Source organism: Vulpes vulpes, chromosome 13 (genome assembly GCF_048418805.1).
Source record: "Vulpes vulpes isolate BD-2025 chromosome 13, VulVul3, whole genome shotgun sequence".
Taxonomy (NCBI): Eukaryota; Metazoa; Chordata; class Mammalia; order Carnivora; family Canidae; genus Vulpes; species Vulpes vulpes.
In genome coordinates, this window is record NC_132792.1 from 91,775,235 (window position 1) to 91,793,940 (window position 18,706).

An 18,706-nucleotide genomic window follows, 5' to 3' on the forward strand; every position below is an offset into this window, starting at 1 on the left:
CTGATGTGAGACTCGATCCCCAGACCTGGGATCACGCCCCCAGGCGAGGGCAGATGCTCAACCTCTGAGCCACCCAGGCATCCCATGAACATAATTTCATCTGAAAAATTCAAAACACCGGTATATCTACTTATTCTTTTGTTGTTGTTTTTACTTTTTGGAACACAGATTTTCTTTTAATTGTAACCTGTTATTAGCTTTGTTTAAAAATCATGGTGGATATTTGGAAACTTGCAAGTTTATCTCTCCTGAATTTTTGGTGTTCTGTGTGTCCAGAGATCAATCAATAAGCAAATAATTAAATATAAGTTAAATAGTAAATGTGTCAGACATTGTCCCAGGAGGTGCTGGAATATACAAAAAGAACAAAATATATGATCTTTAAAAAAAGATTTTATCTACTTATTTGAGAGAGAGAAAGAGAAAGAGAGCACACGCACATCCACAAGTTGGGGGAAGGAAGAGAGGGAGAAGCAGGCTCCTGGCTGAGCAAGGGCCCTACTTGGGGCTCAGTCCCAGGACCCTGGGATCATGTCCTGAGCCAAAGGCAGATGCTCAACTGACTGAGCCATCCAGATACCCCTAGCAATATATGATTTTTATCCTTTAAGAAGTATTAGACTGTTATTTAATACTTGAGTTGTATCTTAGTTATTGAGGTTTTTATGTGTGTTTTTTGTTTGTTTGTTTGTTTGTTTGTTTGTTTTTTTGCCTAATCCTGACAAGATGGAGAGGTTGGGGAGGAGCAGTGCCCTCCAGGTAGCATAAACAGCATTTAAAAAGGTGTACACCTGCAAGCCTCTGCTTGCAAGAACTGGGGTAAATGTGGCTAGGCAGAGAAAGGATGACTAGAAAGTTAGATAGAGACATAATTTTTAATACACTAAAGAGTTAACAATTCTTGCCATATAATAGACAATGGTAAAAAGGCATGGGTAGAAGGAAATTGATTGGAATGAAATTAAGAAGTATTAATCCAGTATATTGGCTGATTGGATATGGAGTGCAGGGAGAGGGAGAAATGTGGGACAATTCCCAGGTATATGGTATAGATAATCAAGAGGATGATGATTAGATTAAATTAGATGAAGTTAAAACCTCATTTAAGGGAAGATGTTGACTTCAGCATGTTCAACTTGAGTTGACAATAAAGTCTACAAGAGAAAATGCCCCACAGATGTTTGACAAAAAAATTAAGCTCCCAATTGCAATAAGCAACTGTTGGATTCAGTGACCAACTGACAGAGTTCTAGCCCCTTCTCTGTTTCCTAATAATTGAATAAGTCAGTAATGTTCTCTGAGCTTCAGTTTCTTCTGCAAAGAGAGTTGCAAAGATGGTTTTAAACAAATCAAAGAATGTATTCATAGGAAGAAAATTAACAAAAATATAATAGGATAAAGTTATTCAGTAAATATTTTTTGAGGATCCATGGATTTTGTTATAGATTTGTGGGATAGTCACAAACAAAAAATCCTGCTATCAAGGAATTTATAATTTTATCAGAAAAGTTAGGCAATAAGCAAGAAGTGACTACTGATATATCAGGAGTGATAAATGCTGAGAAGAAAAAAAGTAGAATAAAGTGGCTCCCTAGTGATGGGTGGAGGAAGATTTTTTTGTAGGATAATCAGGATACCTAAAGGAATGAAGGAGCAGGCTATGTGTGTATTGGGGCAAGGGTGCTCCCTGTGGAGGAAATAGCAACCCTGAAGAAACCCTGAGTGGGGAACATTCTTATTTGTGTTTTGCACTAAGTGAAATGAAAGTCATCAGAAACTGGAAGAGATAAATGACATAATCTGTCTTTAGTTTTAAATAGTTTATTCTAGCATCTGTGTGGTTCACAGACTATACAGTGACAAGGATGTAGCCAAGAGACAAATTGTTCTTGGTGAAAACGAAACTTGGTTTACAGTGAAAAGAGTGAGATAATGAGAAAAAACAGACTTTTGGATATATGTTAAAGATAAAACCTACATGATTTTCTGATTAAACTGATATGTTTAATCAGAAATATATTTAAGAGAATGTTTAAGAGAAACATAAAAACCAACCAGGGTCCCATATCTATGGCCAAAGGAATTGAATTTAGAAAGTGGTATTACAGAGTTGGGGAGGAGAGAAGAGTAGCAGCTTTGGGCAGGATGGATTATTGTGTTTGAGAAGTTTGAGATACCCATATATTAACCAAATAGAGAATCTGTAGACAGTTGGATATATGGGTCTAGAATTCAGAGGAATAAACAAGTAGGGGAATCCAAAACCAGGATGCGTTAGTGTTGTTGAAAGCATACTAAGACATGGACTGGGAGATGCATATGTTCAGATTCCACTGAGAAACGTCATAATGCCTGGAATGAATATGAAGATATATATTGTTTCTGGAGAAAAAGATAACAATGTGATAATCTTATTTTTATCCTAGATTACAAAACATGTTTAGGAAGGAGGGGCAAGATGGCAGAAGAGTAGGTAGGGGTCCTCAACTCACCTGGTCTCACAAATTTACCTAGATTACTTTCAAAACATTGTGAACACCTACAAATTCAAACTAAGATTTAAAGAGAGAGCAGCTGGAATGCTACTGAGAGAAAAGTTTTCACTTCTAACAAGATAGGAAGATGAAAAAAAATTAAAAAGAATAAAATGGGGAAGGGGAACCACAAATAGCCGGGCTAAAGCAGAATGGTGAAAGGCTCTGGGGCAGGAAAGTCCAGCCGGGAGAAGTAAGAACTTTAAAAATCCAAGCCAATGTTTTCCCTGATGGAAAAGTGCTTAGCAGGGAAATCAAGCAGAATTACAGGAGGGGCAGGGAAGCCTCAAGATTCCTAGAGTCACTATAAGAGGAGGGGAGCCTAGGGGAAAGCTCACTGCAAACCATGGTCCAATATTGGTAAAGGACTGGAGTGCTGCAGCTCTCCAGGGCATTTGGGAGAAGCCAGTTGGTTAGGTGGGCCAGTCTGGAGCTGCCTTTACTCTAGAGGCTGGCAACAGAAGGAGGTTGCTGTACCCCATTCCCTTTGGGAGAGGTGGTCCCCAGGAGCCATGTCCTGTGACACATGGCTCTGGATCCCAGGGCACCCAAGCAGACAAAGCTGGCAATCCTTCTTTCCCCCTGGGATAGGCAGAAGCAGGGAGGGCCCTGGAAAGTGAGAACTCCCCTGTTGATGTGCACCCAGCAAGCTGTGCGGATCAGTGCACCTGCACCTGCATCTAGTCCACTGTGGACTTGTAGGCTGCCATTAGTTACTCATGGGGAGCTCGACTCCAGAGCTGGAAATCTCACAGACATTTTAGTTTTTCCTCTTTGTTTCACCTTGTGCCTGGGAGTGTGAGACCTCTAGGGAACAAAGGCCTCACAGGAAAACAGCTCATACTGAGCACCTGGCAAGGGGTGGAGTATCTCTGCCCAGGTGCAGACCCCTGAGAATCAGCCCCAGAAGAACTGCTGGAAGAACAAGGGAAAAGCAAGTTTATTGACCAAGCAGCACTGGAAAGCTCCAGGACTGAGGGGAAAAAAGTATATAGAAGTAGAGGGTCCTTTCATTCTTTTTTTTCTTTTTCCATTACAACACGTTTTTATATCAGACTAAAAATTTCCAGTTTTTTTCTCTTTTCCCACCTTAACTACAATATTTTACCATCTCTTCATTTTTGAGTTTTTTTTTTCCTTTTTAACTTTCATATTTCTGCAATTACATGTCTTAGATATATTTTTCACTTCTGGATTCCCTTCAACATATTCAATTTAATTTTGGTAGATATGTAAGATATAGGTATTTGTTTTTTTGTTTTTTCTGCCTCGTTTTATTCTACAATTGAGGAAGTTAGTACCTTCTAAAACACAACCAACATACACCAGGAACCAAGTGGGACACTGTGTAGATTCATTCTGTGAGATTATATTGTCTTTTCCTTCCCATTCTGCACCTCCTCTTTTATCTTGTTCATGTTTTGGTGGTCAGTGTTGGGGCTTTATATAAGTATTGCTGGTTTATATAAATTTGGGATTGAGCATCTTCTGACATATAGAACAAAATACATACAGAACCAAGAGGATAACCCTCTAGGATCCCTCAGGTAGACTACATTCTCTCTCCACTATCACTTCCTCACCACCACCATCCCTCTCCTTTTTTTCTTTTTCCTCTATACTTTTTTTTTCTTTTTCTTTTTTCTTCTTTCTTTTCGGTTTTTGGCTTTTTATTTTTACTACTTTGTTTTAAAATTTGTTTTTAACTTTAGTGGTCCTTTGGTTTATTTTGTTCTCTTCTTCTTCTTCTTCTTCTTTTTTTTTAATTTTCTGGTCTCTGACCTCTTCAGAATCATCTAGGGTGTATTTTATTTAGGTTTTGTGGTTGATATTTTTGACTCAGCCTGCTCATACAGCCACTCTGCCCTGGACAAAATAGCTAGAAGGAAGAATTCACCCAGAAAGAAGAAATGGAAACAGTACTCTCTGCCACAGAGTTATAGAATTTGGATTTCAGTACAATGTCAGAAATTCAATTCAGAAGTACAATTATAAAACTACTGGTTGCTCTAGAAAAAAGCATAAAGGACTCTAGAGACTTTGTTACTGCAGAATTGAGACCTAATCTGGCCAAAATTAAAAATAGATTAAATGAGATGCAATCCATACTGGATGTCCTAACTTCTAGCCTTAATGAGTTGGGAGAGTGACTTAGAAGACAAGTTGATGGTAAGAAAGGAAGCTGAGAAAAAAAGAGAAAAACAGAGGAAATGCTTAGGGAAATAAATGATAGCTTGAGAAGGAAGAATATATGTCCTATTGAGATTCCATAGAGGTTGAGACAGAGAGAGGACCACAAAGTATATTTAAACAAATCATACCTGATAACTTCCTAAATCTGAAAGGAAATAGGCATTCAGATCCAAGAGATAGAGAAGCCCTCTCCCCCCGCAAAATCAATAAAAACAGTTCAACACCTCTACATTTAATAGTGAAACTTGCAAATTTCAAAGATAAAGATAAAATTCTTAAAGCAGTAAGAGACAAGAGACTAAATGAGAAGAACATGCAGCCAAGAATACTCTATCCAGCAAGGCTCTCATTCAGAATAGAAGGAGAGACAAAGAGCTTCCAAGATAGGCAGAAACTGGAAGAATATGTGACCACCAAAGAAGCTGTGCAAGAAATATTAAGGGGAACTCTATAAAAGAAAGAGGAAGCCCAAAGAGGCAATCCACAAAAACGGACTGAATAGTTAATTCAATGACACTAAATTCATATCTTTCAATAGTAACTCTGAACATGAATGGTCTAAATGATCCCATAAAAAGAGGCAGGGTTTTGGAATGGATAAAAAGCAAGACCCATCCTATTTGCTGCCTACAAGAAACTCACTTTAGACCTAAGGACACTCCAGCCTGAAAATGAAGGGGTGGAGAACCATTTACCATTCATGGTCCTCAAAAGAAAGCTGGGGTAGCACTCCTCATATCAGACAAATTAAAGTTTATCCCAAAGACTGTAGTAAGAGATGAAGAGGGACACTATATCATACTTAAAGGGTCTATCCAACAAGAAGACCTAACAATCATGAATATTTATGCCCCTAGTATGAGAGCTGCAGAGTACATCAATTAATTAATAACCAAAGTAAAGACATACTTAGATAAAAATACAATAATAGAAGGAGACATCAACATGGCACTTTCAGCAAATAACAGATATTCTAAACAGAACATCACCAAGGAAACAAGGACCTTAAATGATACACTGGACCAAAAAGATTTCACAGATATATATATATATATATATATATATATATATATATATATATATACAACTTTCCATCAAAACGCAATTGAATAGACATTCTTCTCAAGTGCACATGGAACTTTCTCCAGAATACATCATATACTGCGTCACAAATCAGGTCTCAGCCGATACCAAAAGATTGAGATTGTCCCCTGCATATTTTCAGACTGCAATGGTTTGAAACTAGAGCTTAATCACAAAAAGAAATTTGGAAGAAACTCAAACACATGGAGGCTAAGGAGCATCCTACTAAAAGATGAATGAGTCAACCAGGAAATAAGAGAAGAATGAAAAAGATTCATGGGGGATCCCTGGGTGGCGCAGCGGTTTGGCACCTGCCTTTGGCCCAGGGCTCGATCCTGGAGACCCGGGATCGAATCCCACGTCGGGCTCCCGGTGCATGGAGCCTGCTTCTCCCTCTGCCTCTGTCTCTGCCTGTCTCTCTCTCTCTCTCTGTGACTATCATAAAAAAAAATAAAATAAAATAAAATAAAATAAAAAATAAAAAAAATAAAAAGATTCATGGAAACTAATGAAAATGAAGATAGAACCATTCAAAATCTTTGGGATACAGCAAAAGCAGTCCTAAGAGAGAAATTCGTCACAATACAAGCCTCCCTAAAAAAATTGGAAGAAAACTCAAATACACAAGCTAACCTCACACCTAAAAGAATTGGAGAAAGAACAGAAAGTAAAGCCTACACCAGGCAGAAGAGAGATAATAAAGACTCAAGCAGAACTCAATGAAATAGAGACTAGAAGAACAGTAGAACAGATCAACAAAACAAGGAGCTGTTTCTTTGAAAGAATAAGATAGCTGAACCCCTAGCCAGCCTTAAAAAAGAAAAGAGAAAATACTCAAATTAATAAAATCATGAATGAGGGATGCCTGGGTGGCTTAGTAGTTGAACATCTGCCTTTGGCTCAGGATTTGATGCTGGGGTCCGGGATTGAGTCCTACATCAGGCTGCCTGCATGGAGCCTCTGTCTCTCTCTCTTTCTGTGTCTCTCATAAATAAATAAATAAATAAATAAATAAATAAATAAATAAATAAATAAATAAAATCTTTAAAAAATAAAGTAAAATTACGAATGAAAAAGGAGAGATCACAACTAATACCAAGAAAATACCCACGATTTTAAAAACATATAATGAGCAACTATATGGCAAAAACTAGGCAATCTGGAAGAAATGGATGCATTTCCATTGTCACAATACAAGCCTCCCTAAAAAAATTGGAAGAAAACTCAAATACACAAGCTAACCTCACACCTAAAAGATGGCAAAAACTAGGAAAAGCACAAATTATCAAAACTGGACAGGAAAAAAAGAAAGCCTGAACAGGCCAAAACCCAGCAAGGAAATTAAAGCAGTCATCAAAAACCTCCCAAGACACAAAAGTCCAGGGTCAGATGGCTTCCCAGGGGAATTCTATCAAACCTTTAAAGAAGAAATAATACCTATTCTACTAAAGCTGTTTGGAAGGATAGAAAGGGAGGAATACTAGCAAACTCCTTTTAAGAGGCCAACATTACCTTGATTCCAAAAACAAACAAATACCCCACCAAAAAGAATTATGATGATGAACATGGATGCAAAAATAGAATCCAATGATACATTTAGAGGATTATTCACCATGACCAAATTGGATTTATCCCTGGGATGCAAGGTTGGTTCAACACTCGTAAAACAATCAACATGATACATCAACATCAACAAGAGAAAAAAAAAAAAGAAACCATATGATCCCCTCAATAGATGCAGAGAAAGCATTTGACAAAATACAGCATCCATTCCTGAGGAAAACTCTTCAAAGTGTAGGGATGGAGAGAACATTCCTCAATATCTTAAAAGCCATTTATGCACAGCCCACAGTGAATATCATTCTTTTTTTTAAAAGATTTTACTTATTTATTCATGATAGACATAGAGAGAGAGAGAGCAGCAGAGACACAGGCAGAGGGAGAAGCAGGCTCCATTCTAGGAGCCTGATGTGGGACTCCATCCTGGGACTCCAGGATCACGCCCTGGGACAAGGCAGGCAGCAAACTGCTGAGCCACCCAGGGATCCCCTCGAATATCATTCTTAATAGGGAAAAACTGAGAGCCTTTCCCCTAAGATCGGGAAGACAACAGGGATGTTCACTCTCATCGCTATTATTCAACATAGTACTAGAAGTCCTAGCCACAGCAACCAGACAACAAAAAGAAATAGAAGGCATTCAAATGGGCAAAGAAGAAGTCAAACTCTCCCTCTTCACAGATGACATGATACTGTACATATAAAATCCAAGATGTACCACTCCAAGATTGCTAGAACTCATACAGCAATTCAGCAATGTGGCAGGTTAGAAAATCAATGCACAAAAATCAGTTGCATGTCTATACACTAACAATGATGCTGAAGAAAGAGAAAATAAGGAATCAATCCCATTTACAATTGCACCCAAAAGCATAAGATACCTAGGAATAAACCTAACCAAAGAGGTAAAGGATCTATACCCTAAAAACTACAGAACACTTCTGAAAGAAATTGAGGAAGACACAAAGAGATGGAAAAACATTCTATGCTGTGGATTAAAAGAATAAATATTGTGAAAATGTCTATGCTACCCAGGGCAATTTACACATTCAGTGCACCCTATCAAAATACCATGGACTTCCTTCACAGAGTTGGAACAAATCATCTCAAGATTTGTATGGAATCAGAAAAGACCCTGAATAGTCAGAGGAACATTGAAAAAAAAAAAAAAAAACCCGAGCTGGGGGCATCACAATGCCGGATTTCAAGTTGTACTACAAAGCTGCAATCCTCAAGACAGTGTGGTACTGGCACAAAAACACACATTGATCAATGGAACCTAATAGAGAATCCAGAAATGGGCCCTCAACTCTATGGTCAACTAATATTCGACAAAGTAGGAAAGACTATCCACTGGGAAAAGGACAGTCTATTCGATAAATGGTGCTGGGAAAATTGGACAGCCACATGCAGAAGAATGAAACTAGGCCATTCTCTCACACCAGACACAAAGATAAACTCAAAATGGATGAAAGATCTAAATGTGAGACAAGAATTCATCAAAATCCTAGAGGAGAACACAGGCAACACCCTTTTTGAACTTGGCCACAGGAACTTCTTGCAAGATACATCCATGAAGGCAAGAGAAACAAAGGCAAAAGTGAACTATTGGGACTTCATCAGGATAGAATGCTTCTGCACAGCAAAAGAAACAGTCAACAAAACTCAAAGATAATCTACAGAATGGGAGAAGATATTTGCAAATGATGTATCAGATAAAGGGCTAGTATCCAAGATCTATAAAGAACTTATTAAACTCAACACCCAAGAAACAAAACATCCAATCATGAAATGGGCAGAAGACATGAACAGAAATTTCACCAAAGAAGACATACACATGGCCAACAAGCACATGAGAAAATGCTCCACATCACTTGCCATCAGGGAAAAACTAATCAAGACCACAATGGGATACCACCTCACAGCAGTAAGAATGGGGAAAATTAACAAGATGGGAAACAATAAATGTTGGAGAGGATGTGGAGAAAGGGGAACCCTCTTGCACTGTTGGTGGGAATGTGAACTGGTACAGCCACTCTGGGAAACTGTGTGGAGGTTCCTCAAAGAGTTAAAAATAGACCTGCCCTACGACCCAGCAATTTTACTGCTGGGGATTTACCCCAAAGATGCAGATGCAATGAAACGCTGGGACACCTGCATCCCAATGTTTATAGCAGCAATGTCCACAATAGCCACACTGTGGAAGGAGCCTCGGTGTCCATCCAGAGATGAATGGATAAAGAAGATGTGGTCTGTGTATATAATGGAATATTACTCAGCCATCAGAAGAGACAAATACCCACCATTTGCTTTGATGTGGATGGAACTGGAGGGTATTATGCTGAGTGAAGTCAGTCAATCGGAGAAGGACAATCATCATATGGTTTCACTCATATGGGGAATATAAGAAATAGTGCAAGGGATTATAAGGGAAAGGAGGGGAACTGATGGGAAAAATTAGAGAGGGAGACAAACTATGAGAGACCCTTAACTCTGGGAAACAAAGGGTTGCAGAAGGCTGTTTTGTTTTTTGTTTTCTTTTGTTTTGTTTTGTTTCTAGACATAAAGTGTTTATTTGGTTGTTAAAAAATTAAAAAGCCTGGTTGGAGGAGGCCGTCGCTCAGGCCTGTGCGCTCTGCTCCCCGGCTCTGTCTACCACGCTGACCCAGGGGCTGCCCTGTAGGTAAAAGCGCAGGAGCTTCCAGGCCCACTCTCCCGCGTGTCCAATGCCCACTCTGGCTGCTGCCACCACGGCTGGCTCGCCGGGCCCCGCGGACTGCGCTCCAGCCACACCGTTCGGTCCTCGGCAAGGTCCCGCTGGTCGAAGCTCTTGTCGATGGCCAGGGCCTGGCACAGCTTGGAGGGGCCGCAGCCCAGCTTGCGGTCCTTGTGGCTCGGCCCGTGGCGCCCTTGCGGAGGGTGCTGCGGAGCTGCCGCGTGGTCTCCAGGCGCCCCAGGGGCTCCAGCGCTTGCAGGAGGATGCACGCCCCATCCCGTTGGCTGGAGACGTTCATGCAGAAGTACATGCCATAGATGATGTACACATACAGAGTTCCTGGCTTCATGAACATGCCACGGTTGCGGGGGATCCGCCGGCCACCCCCAGAGTGGGCAGCTTCATCCTCTGGCCCCAGATATGCCTCTGTCTCCACAATGCGGCCACGGAGCTCTGTGCCATCCTCAAGTCGCCGGACTAGGACCTGTCCCAGAAATGCCACGCCAGGGGGACGGCAGGCTGGTCAAAGAAGTCCGATCCCAGCTGCGCAGAGTGGCTCTTTGGGCGGGAGAAATAGATGCTGCGCCGCGGGCCCAGGGTCACCGGCGGCCCCAAGCAGGGCTCCCCAGCAGACCGCGTCTGGGCCCTGCCCTGCGGGCTCTCACCGTCTGCCTCCCACACTCGCTGCCTTTTTTGGCCCATCCTGCGGGTGTGGGGTTGGAGTAATTGGGCGACAGTCACTGTTGAGGGCACTTGATGGGATGAGCACTGGGTATAATACTATATGTTGGCAAATCGAGCTGAAATAAAAACAAATGAAAAGAACTTGTTTAAAATAAAAAGAAATTTGCATACTATGACTGCTAGCCTGCCAAGAAACTGCAAGATGGTTTGGCAAGTTATCTAGATTAAGGGCAGATGCCAATATTTTATTTTGATCCTGCAAAAAATAATCAAAAGTGAATTTTTTATCTGAGTGTAGAATGAATGTAAAACATTTGGATTATCTTTTCCTTTTTTAGTATCAGATTATTTTGGAATTGGGTGATTCATTTGTTAATTTTTATACTCAGTACATAGCGGTGTTATCAACTCTTCACTTGATAGCACACTGTCATCATTAGTCCATGTAGCCATTTAGTCCATTAGTCCTTTCTTTCTTGTTTTGGTTGTTTATTCATGTATACCTACATATGAGTTTGTATGCATGCATATGTGTATGCACAGAAGCATGCATGGATGTTTGTATTCCTTTTTATCCTTATTTCCCAAGCCCTTTATTCTACCTTCCATAGGTAATAACACTTTCTTCTTCTCCCTCCTCCTCCTCCTCCTCCTCCTCCTCCTCCTCCTCCTCCTCCTTCTCCTCCTCCTCCTCCTTCTTCTTCTTCTTCTTCTTCTTCTTCTTCTTCTTCTTCTTCTTCTTCTTCTTCTTCTATTCTTTGTTTTTTCTTTCCTTACAACATTGAACAGAACCTTCATTATTAATGATAGGGTAGGTTTTCATCGTTTTCCAAAAATTAAAGTGAATGTTTCTAAAACTTCCTCATTGAAGATATTGTTTGCTACAGATTTTGTTGAACAAGTAAACTCGTTAAGTGCAATCGTAATTTGATAATAAACTTGTTAATCATATATATATTAAAGTTTATTAATTATTTTCTCTAGTATTGTGAAAATTATGTGTGAATATTATAATATTATATATTTGGTAAATTTATCTACTTTCACTAGGCTTCCAAATATGGCATATGGTTATATATAACACTTATTATTTTTCAAATTACTGCTGTGTCTAAAGTAATTTTTCCTTTTTAATTTTGCATTCTATTCCTTTTGAAACTTTCTTTTAGTTTGTGCTTATCCTTTCTTCAATAGAAAGGTTCAATTTCAAAAGGAAAATGTGTTTTTTGTTGCTATTTTAAAGTAATTCATAGCTTTATTGAATAGTGATCTGAGGGATCACAATATTTACAATATTGCAATTTTATGGAAGTTACTGCTGGTTTCTTTGGAATCACACATAAAATTAATTTTGGACAAAAAGTCCCTGATCACTTAACAAGTTGTTAAATTCTCTATGATTGGAGTATACAACTTGATATATATCCCTCTTTGTGATTACTAATTATATTTTCCTAATATTTATTTGGCTGCTTATTCTATCTTGAAAATTAGTGTTTTTCTATACATTATCTATTTGCTTTTCATGTAGTTTTTCTTTGGTGGAGGTATTTGGTGTGTTATTTTATAAATAAATATTTATATTGCTATATTTAATTTGAATTATGGCTTTTAGCTTAAGAGTGTATTTATTTGTACTACTTAATTCATTTTATTAAATTATAATTTTTCTGATATCAGGATCACGACCTGGGATTTCTTGTTTTTATTTGACTGTCATGACTTTGTTCACCTATTTATAGTATGTCTTTAGGACTCACTTATTTTAGGATATCTCTTTTTCAGATCAATGATTTGAGTTCTGCTTTGTAAACTAAATTAATAATTATTTCCTTAATAGGTGAATTAAGCTTATTTGTATGTTAATATGATTAATTATATTTGGTCTCAACTGTCATATTATTTTCCAATTATATACATTATGCTGTATTTTGTCATAGTTTTTCTCTGCATGATATGTACTCCTTGTGCTTTATTCAATTATTTATTTTTGTATTTTAGCAGATTAGTAATATTGTTCCAATGGATGACTTTGAACTTAACACTTTAAAAAATCCTTTTAATCCCCTGATTTCGTATTTATATTTAGTTACCTTATTTGTCAGCATTTAACAATGTCCTTTAACTCTGCCTCTTGGCTCTATGACAATGAAGCTAGAGACTACCTTCTTCCACCGACCTCTCTTCTCATTTCACTTGTGTTATTTCTACCGTCACATCAGACACAATTTATGCATCCATCTTCCACATTTGTCCCTATCCTACTTAATTCTTAGTTTTCCATTCATAAATATATTAAATTTTCATCATCTAATTTACTGAATCTCTTTGAGTCAACTATTAAGTTCATCCTCTAAAAGATTCCTCAAGAAAGGCAATTAGATACAGAATTCCTAAGTCTTTGTATGTTTAATAATGTTTTCTACAGCCTTGGTACTTACTGGATAGCTTGCCCAGGTGTAATATCCTTGCCTTGGTTCACATTTTCTTCCACTGGGTAGTTTTTTGAAAGCTGCTCTATTGTTGCCCTTAGACTTTGTTATTTGATAGATAGATTGATTGATTAATTGATTGATTTTTGGCTTAGAAACCTTGCCTTTTTTTTTTTTAATCGTTGAAGCATAATAGTCTTACTAGTGTATGTCCTGGTGTTGATTGTTCTAAGTCCATTTTTCCAAATACCAGGCATACCCTTTCAACATGTATTTATATAGGTCTTCTTTTATTTTTGTAAATGTGTCTTCACTTATTAGTTTTGATATTAGTTCTTTACCCTTGTTTTGTTTCTCTTTTTCTGGGATAGCCATTGTGAATATTATTTCTTTTCTTTGCCTGTCTTCAATTTCACCCCATTTTTTCCTGTTTTGACTTCTATTTTTATTTCATTATAGTTCTCTTGGTTATTTCCCTATCCTTCTAAATGTCTCAAATTAAGTTCATATTTGAGTATATTCTTCCTAGGGTAACTCACAATTTAGTCTTCATTATTGAGATAATTTTGGTTTTTTTCTGCCATTTCCTTTCTGTGTTCATTCTTATTCTCCTTATAGTTCTTCCCATTATTAGTTTTTGAACTTCTGATTCAAAGTGATTTTTTAAAACCTTAAGTACTTGAGTATATTTAATTCAATCTATGGTATTGTTTTCCATTTTTCTTCAGTTTTCTTTGTGTGTGAGTCATTGGGGCAAGTTCTCATTAGTTGAAGTGTGTTGATCTTATGTTCATAAATCAGAAATGCAATTTTGCACTGGTACATAAAAAATGTACACAAAATGTATAATATTTTCACATATAGGTTCTTTTTAAGGAAAAAATATCTATTTTTTTAATCATGGGGAAATAAATATGTGGAATTTACTGGTCTCGATTTCCAATATGAACCCTTTATATTGATCTGTAAAATCAATCTTAAGAAAAGGTAAATTTTCATAGTTATTTTATATTCTACTTTCTTAAGGCTTTTAAAATATTACTTATAAATTTCAATCACAATGTGCTTTAATTTTAAAAATTTCCTCATTTTAATCTAAATATATATAGAGAGAGTAACCAGTGACAAGCTTTGGATTTTATTAATGGGATGGGCTTCTTAAGGAACGTTCAAGCTGCATGAATATAGCAAGTGATATAAGAGCACAGATGATAAACCAAAAAAATAATTTATTTTTATGAATTCTGATATATTTGTCCTAGTACACTAAATTTGCTAAACAAATAGTCTCCAGATAGCAATGAAATTTACACAATGAAATTACCATCACACTCATAGAAGTCCAAAGTAGTTATCCCTGATTAATGGGCATCTCTCCCACCTGGGGTAATTCAGAGGAGTGAATTACAGGGATCACAGGGATCCTGGCAGGGATCCAGACAGGGATCACAATAAGCCATCAAAGTGTGATAAGACATGTGGCATCTGTATTCAAAGCCACTTCCTAGCTGAAATCATATTCCGTGAAAGAGGAAATCAGATGTTGGTGGATAGGTAATTTCTTTTGCCTCATTAAAAAAGCTCTAATCTCTCATAGGTTTTGTTTGTTTTTTTTTAAATTACTTTTGAGAAGACACCTTAGATTTTTTTTTTTTAAGATTTTATTTATTTATTCATGAGAGACACAGAGAGAGAGGCAGAGACACAGGCAGAGGGAGAAGCAGGCTCCATGCAGGGAGCCCGACCTGGGACTCCAGGATCACACCCTGGGCTGCAGGCGGTGCTAAACTGCTGCGCCACCGGGGCTGCCCGACACCTTAGATTCTTCACCACAATTTTCATAAACAGTACACGTGTGTTCTATTTCTCAAACACATATACATGGACACACATATAAACACATATACACACACAAAATACTTGTTAACCTCTCAAGTAAAGCAATAAAGTAATAGAACATTTTCCTTTGGAATTGAAAAAAGTATGGTCTGATCTCCCAGGTATTTAATGCTGTACAAGCAATTACCCTCCCCCACCCCAATAAGTGGTATAATACAACCATTTATTGTGATCATGGATTTGGTGGGTCAGAACACAGAAAAGGCAGAGGTGAAAATGTATTACTTGCAGGTCTCCCAAGCAATTGCAGTTAGATGTTAGCCAGGATTACATCATTTGAAGGCTTGAATAAGTCTAAAGAATCAACTTTTAAGGTACCCCACTCAGATGGCTGGCAAGTTGTTACTACCTGTTGGCTAGGGATATTGACTCTTCTCCAGCTGGGTCCTTCCATGGGACTGATTCCATTTCTTCATAGCTTAGGAGCACGCTGCCCCAACATGAGAGCCCCAAAAAACTAGTGCATTTTGTAGCTTACCTTCAGAAATCACACATCTTCACTTATGCCACATTTGTTGATTACACAGAGACAGAGACCACACTGACTCAGTATGGCATTTACAAGGGCATGAATCATTGGGGGACATCTTAGAGACTAGCTACTAGATACATGCAAGGGGAATTAGGTATCTTTTAGGCATTGCAACTCTCAGAAATACCGGGGTTAATGTGTTTGTGCCCTTCATTGAGATAAGGACTTCAGATGTTAGCAAAAAGCCTGTTTGTAAAAAGTTGCTTGACATATCAAATGTTGAAAAATATTTCTGAGAATCCTGAAAAAACTTATTGAGATATCTTTGAGATAAAAGGATTCTCTTTTATAGATAACAGAACTAGATGTTTCTCTTGGATGGCGTAGCCATTACAAATAGTTCTACTGACTTGTCAGTAATTTTTAATTACTCCAAATATGGTATTAGTAATTATTTTAAAATCATAATAGAATTACTATTTATTAGTTTTTTTCCTACATTTAAAAAATCCAGGTCAGGTTCATCTTGCCTTGTTTACAAACTTTTGCTCTATACCTAATTTTTGGTCACTCCAAAACATTTATTTGATAGTTGTTTGTTTATTAATTTATAGCCATCTGCCTTGACATCTTTGCCTTCAATTAGACAAAAGGAGACTTACAATTTGATTGCATAAAGTAAAATTTGGCACTCTCTGTTTCTTACACATTTGAGGGAGCACAGTGATGGTGATATGATATCATGTTGAAGGTGACAAGAATGGTGATGATGATGATTGTGGGATAGTGTGATGGAAAAAGTCATGGCAGTGATCTTGATACAACTGTGTAGTATTTTTTTAGAAGAAAATGTGCTTCTCACTGGTATTATCTCTTCATCATAGTTCTGCAAGATAGATATTCTCCCCATTTTGCATATGCAAAAAATTACCATTCAGAAAGATTAAATAATTCATGTAGCTTCACATATGACTCAAATGTTTCTTTGAAATGAAAAGTTAGTTTTTTTAGGTGATTGTTATGATTCAATGTAGGTTCATCAACTGTAACAAATGTACCACTCCTGTGGGAAATGCTGATAATGGGAGAAGCTGTGCTTGTGTGAGCCAAGGGGTATATGGAAACTAACTGTACCCTTCCTCTTAATATTTCTGTGGATCTAAAATTTCTCTTAAAAAAAAGAGCCTTTAAAAAAATTAGTTTCAACAATACATCACGCTTAATAGAGTTTTCCAGCTGTCAACATTATGAAGTATCTAAAATGTATTACTCCTACTATCATTTTACATTTCTTTATTGCTAGTCAATTTTCAAAGTCTTTAGATTGTTCAATAGGAAAAAAAGATGTTGGTATTAAAAATGGAAAAAAGTGGGCAGCCTGGGTGGCTCATCGGTTTAGCGCTGCCTTCAGCCCAGGGTGTGATCCTGGAGACCCAGGATCAAGTCCCATGTTGGGTTCCCTGCATGGAGCCTGCTTCTCCCTCTGCTTGTTTCTTTGCCTCGCTCTCTCTGTTTCTCTCATGTTTCATCAGAGAATAAATAAATAAAATTTTTTTCTCTTTTTTTCTCTCATGTTTCTCTCATGAATAAATGAATAAAATCTTTTTTAAAAATAAAATAAATAAAAATGGAAAAAATGGAAGTGAAGAGGAGAGAATTAAGTCACTTTTTTAATGTCACTAAATCAAATAGCTTCCAAGTATAATCTGGTGTTCCATAAATTAGTAGCATGATAGTAATAATAAACCAGCTTTACATGCTTTTTTTTCTGTAACAATTTAGTCATTTTGATATATAACTCAATGGTTCAATTCCCACAGTTTTGCTTAAGATTCTTGCCTACACAAATTAATCACACCACAATAATTTAGTTTGTGTAACTGAAGAGATTGTTTTAATAGCAATTTCCTTACTAATTCCTTTCTAATGACAAATCACTTTAATACAACAGATTATAATTTACCCTCTACCTTAAGCAATGAATAAATTGCTATTTGTATATTGCTTTTCAGTTTTTAGTATTTCTTTTTGGTTCCAAATATTTATAATTCTCCCTAAAATTTTGTGTGTTTTGACTTATTGGAAGCATTATATTATAAAAATGTTCCCAAATGTGTTTATTGTTTATTATTCAACAAAGATACACCTTTTACAGTCTTGATTTCTTTTTCTGTGTAATTTCTTTTCTAGTTGCTCAGTATTTTAAATTCCCATTGCACCAAGGGATTAGAGAATCAACCATGAGTTGTTAGGATCATAAATCCTGGTGACACATTTTGATTAAGAAGAGCAACAGAGACTATTGTGTATACTGTGGCACACTGGACAAATCCTCTGACTTTGTCACTGAGGTATTTATTTTTCCAGTTGCAAATTAGGCTGTTGACAATTCTCAGACCAATCCCTCTTGGAGAATTGTTCTTGACTAAGAGTGCTTCCTTATCCAAATCTGTGCCTATTCTTGAGTCCAGTGAATGGTCACTTTGAGTATACAAAAGCTCAGACCGACCCAGTCTCAATTTGAGACATCTCTGAAGGGATGTGCCAGCTTCAGAGCTTGCCATGGATCTCCTGAGGGCTCTGTTGCAACTGTGTCACAATATGATTTCTCCTTCTATTCCTGGGATGGCATCTCAATAAATCTGCACAGGAGAGTGAAGCACGGACATTCCTTTCCCAGTTTGAAGAAAAGCACTGAAGCTCAACTTCTTGAAGCCTTTTCCCATATCAGGGATATTCAAGACTGTTTATAACTTCCAAGGGCCCTCATGGTCTTAAAGTCCCTCACAGGAGGGCTGCTATCTTTCCCAGAAAACTTGTTAAAGAATTGACGTCCCAAATCCAGACTTTCAAGTAACAAATACGCTGTGTATTTCCCACTGATGAAGCCATTTCCTCATATTTTTGGGAGGAAGACATTCAATGTGGAAAGAGGGGATTCACCAAATCAGAATCTACAAAACTCTTGGCTATGGCACGTGATAATGGGAAGATTGGGGAACTAAATGATCTGTGCCTGCTGACTCTTGGTTATTTGAACAAGCTGTTCCCTAACCCATGTAATGTGACATGAAATGTATCTGACCCATGGTACTGAGAAGATCCACCTGGCATGACCTCTACCTCTTTGTGCT

At 37.6% G+C, this 18,706-nt stretch overlaps 1 pseudogene; it reads right to left on the minus strand.

The window, feature by feature from the left end:
• Window positions 1-9,989: 9,989 nt before the first annotated feature.
• On the minus strand, window positions 9,990-10,787 carry LOC112925691 (DNA-3-methyladenine glycosylase pseudogene; annotated as a pseudogene).
• Between the last annotated feature and the right edge of the window lie 7,919 nt (window positions 10,788-18,706).